Source organism: Chiroxiphia lanceolata, chromosome W, assembly GCF_009829145.1.
Source record: "Chiroxiphia lanceolata isolate bChiLan1 chromosome W, bChiLan1.pri, whole genome shotgun sequence".
NCBI classification, from domain to species: domain Eukaryota; kingdom Metazoa; phylum Chordata; class Aves; order Passeriformes; family Pipridae; genus Chiroxiphia; species Chiroxiphia lanceolata.
In genome coordinates, this window is record NC_045670.1 from 8,780,945 (window position 1) to 8,783,881 (window position 2,937).

At 44.2% G+C, this 2,937-nt stretch overlaps 1 long non-coding RNA gene across 1 annotated transcript; it reads left to right on the top strand.

The window, feature by feature from the left end:
• The first annotated feature begins 915 nt into the window (after positions 1 to 915).
• Positions 916 to 1,365, top strand: LOC116780076. Its single transcript, XR_004354318.1, has 2 exons — positions 916 to 950; positions 1,247 to 1,365. It is a non-coding gene; the product is annotated as an uncharacterized LOC116780076 (long non-coding RNA).
• The last annotated feature ends 1,572 nt before the right edge of the window (positions 1,366 to 2,937 follow it).

The window sequence follows — 2,937 nt, forward strand, 5'->3', positions numbered from 1 at the left end:
GGTGAAAATAGCCAATGAATTAAACTGTATAATGCTAATAACTATCCAATACTGTGTACTACCACTTCTGTGGTGGCTACTTGTGCATCACCTCCCTGAGCACCTCATGGCATTGATTTAACCACAAGCGTTCTGGGGATCTGAGCCTGACTTCCCTCTGATCGCTGCACTCACACCAAGGAAGAATGAACTTTGATAACATTGAACAAGTGCAGCAGTACTGGAATTAGAACTGACTCAAATGTGCAACATGCAACAATCCAACACCTCACACCATCTTTCCTGCTTGAAAGACTGTTACCAAGAATGAAGACCAAAGTCATGGACTAAATGAATTCAACATTGTTTTTTGGTTTTTTTTTTGTATGGACATTTTATGAACATTTGACAGAGGTGTTCCATAAACTAAGAGAATGATGTCTGTCTGTATATCTATCAAAACAGATAAATAGGGAAGATGATGGGTGTCGTGGTTTGACTCACCCAGTTCCCCTGGGACTGGAAATGGTTAATTCCAGAGTGGCATTTCCGATGCAGAGCCAATCAGAAGCTGCAATACACCCCTGTGAAATTAGCATATTACACAGAACGGAAAAGGAGGACTTGGACTAAGTAGCTGGAAGGAGAGACAGCCATGAGTTGAGATGCCATGTGCTAGAGAGAGGGGTCAGTAGGCCAAGGCTCCCCCCCACCCCCCAACTAGGACCACGGGAGACCCGGCGCAGTGTTAAAACTGGACCGGGTGCTGTGGCCAAAGGCTGGGGGGAGTTTCTCCACTGTGAGTGGGCAGCAGAAGACGCCGGAGCAGCGGCAGAGGCAACACGAAACAGCAAGCTGAGATTGGGCTGCTGGCCAAGAAAGTGCAGCAGAGACTCGGCGAGCAGCAAGGCATAGCACAGAGTCAGACTGAGTTTGCAGCAACAGAGTTGAGAAGAAAGCTCAGCAGGAATGTTTTGGGGTAAGAACTGAATTAAAATCCCAGAACCCTTTGATCTGCTTGGGAAGGAGGGGTGGACTTCCAAACTTGAAGGGAGTCCCGAAACGCAGCAGCAGCTGCAGCAGCAGCAGCAGCTAGAGAGAGACGAGCCAAGAGCTCAGAGGTGCCCTGCGTGAGGTTTGAACGAGGGCAGTCGAAATGAGGAACGCAGGCAAAGTGACCCCCCCATGCTGTTGCAGCTAAGATGAGACCTGCAACAGAAGAAAGCCAAACTGAGCAGGTGTTTTCTGGGTAGAGACTCTAATGAAGTTATCGGGGTATATAAAAGACTAAGCAGAACCCAGAAAACCTGTGACCTGGGAGGAAGAATGGACCCAGCGTGGAGGAGTCCTTGAACCTTACCCCCTGGGAGGAACCCCGCGGAACAGGGAAAAAGGACTCAGAAACTTTAACTCCTTGACCCGTGGCGAAGACCTGGTGAGGTGAGAGTTTCTTAGCAGTCCAGGAGGAGCTACTCGATGGAGGCTGAGCAGTTGGTGGGGGTGTAGCCTGATCCCCCATACCCCAGTGAGAGAGAAAGAGACTTTAGCTATCGCTCTGATGTGGGAGGAGATCGAGGGGTGGTAGAAATTGTATTAATACTGTGTATTTATTTGTTCTTTAGTTTCTATAGTTTTTATTATGTTAGTAATAAATTTTAATATAATTCCCCCATGCTGAGTTGTGCCTGTCTGAAAACTTCTCTCACTTTTGAGTAAAATAGTGGGGGATTTGGAATTGGTTTTTTGGGGGTTCAAACCACAACAATGGGATATTGAGAAGTGTGAAACTTGGTATGACATAAATGGTATGGAATAAGGGGTGGATATTGTCCTACTTTTATCTAGGGCAGGGTTGATTTCTTCTCAGTAGCTGTTACAGTGCTGTGTTTTGGATTCAGAATAACAGTGGTGTTCATAACACACTGATGTTTTGGTTTTTGCTAAGCCCTATTTATCCTAAGTCAGGGATATGCTGTCATGCCCAGTATATAAACTTGGGGGGAGTTACCCAGAAGGGGGGGCGAACTGGGTTCAGAAAGGGGGATCTGGAGTCAGTCAGTAGGTGGTGAGCAATTGCATTGTGCATCACTCGTTTGTTTCCTTTTTATTATCATTATTATTTACCATTATTATCGTATTTTACTTTATTTTCAATTATTAAACTGTTCTTATCTCAACAACATAGACATTACATCATGAAATGCCACTTCTATTCCCTGTATGATGGTACCATGGTAGGATTTTCCTGTCAGGAATGGATTTTTCCAAAGTAAATTGGAGACTTGTATTCCCACTTGAACATGTCTAATGTACTAGTGGGTTTCCTACCATGTGTCCTAAGGGCTTTTAACTTTACGCATGTTTGCAACTTTTTTAATATAAAGGGATGTGATTTTAAATATTTAGATCCTGGTTTATCCCATCAATTGTTACAATCTAATCACATCCTGTGATTATTCTCCTGATGCTTACTGTTTTATATTTTGTTTTGGTAATTGCATTGTATTGGACAATGAATTGTACCATCTCTCTTCTTTGTCTTTCTTTTCTCTTTTTTCTGTCTTTTCTCCTACTATCTGCTATGTACATATCATCCGCATGGACTGAGGAAAAGTCCCTCAAGAACAGTTTTGAGTCACGGGGTGGTGTAAGGACTTAAAGAGCACAGTTGCCTGTCTACAAACATTGTCAAGGCCACAGAAGGAACTTGCCATAAGCCACCAAAATGGGAACTTGAGATAAGCACAGAAGGGAGGAATTTGAGGCAGGATGACACTAATTTCAGGCGTGGTGGAGGTAAGATCTGATTAGCACATCCTGGTTAATGCATACAGAGAAAAATTCCCACTGTGGCAAACTGCTCATGTGAATATCACCGGTCAAAGATCACCCCAAGTTATGGGACAGACGGAATCTGTGACCACCAATGACCACCAAAACACCCCCAGACTCATTTCT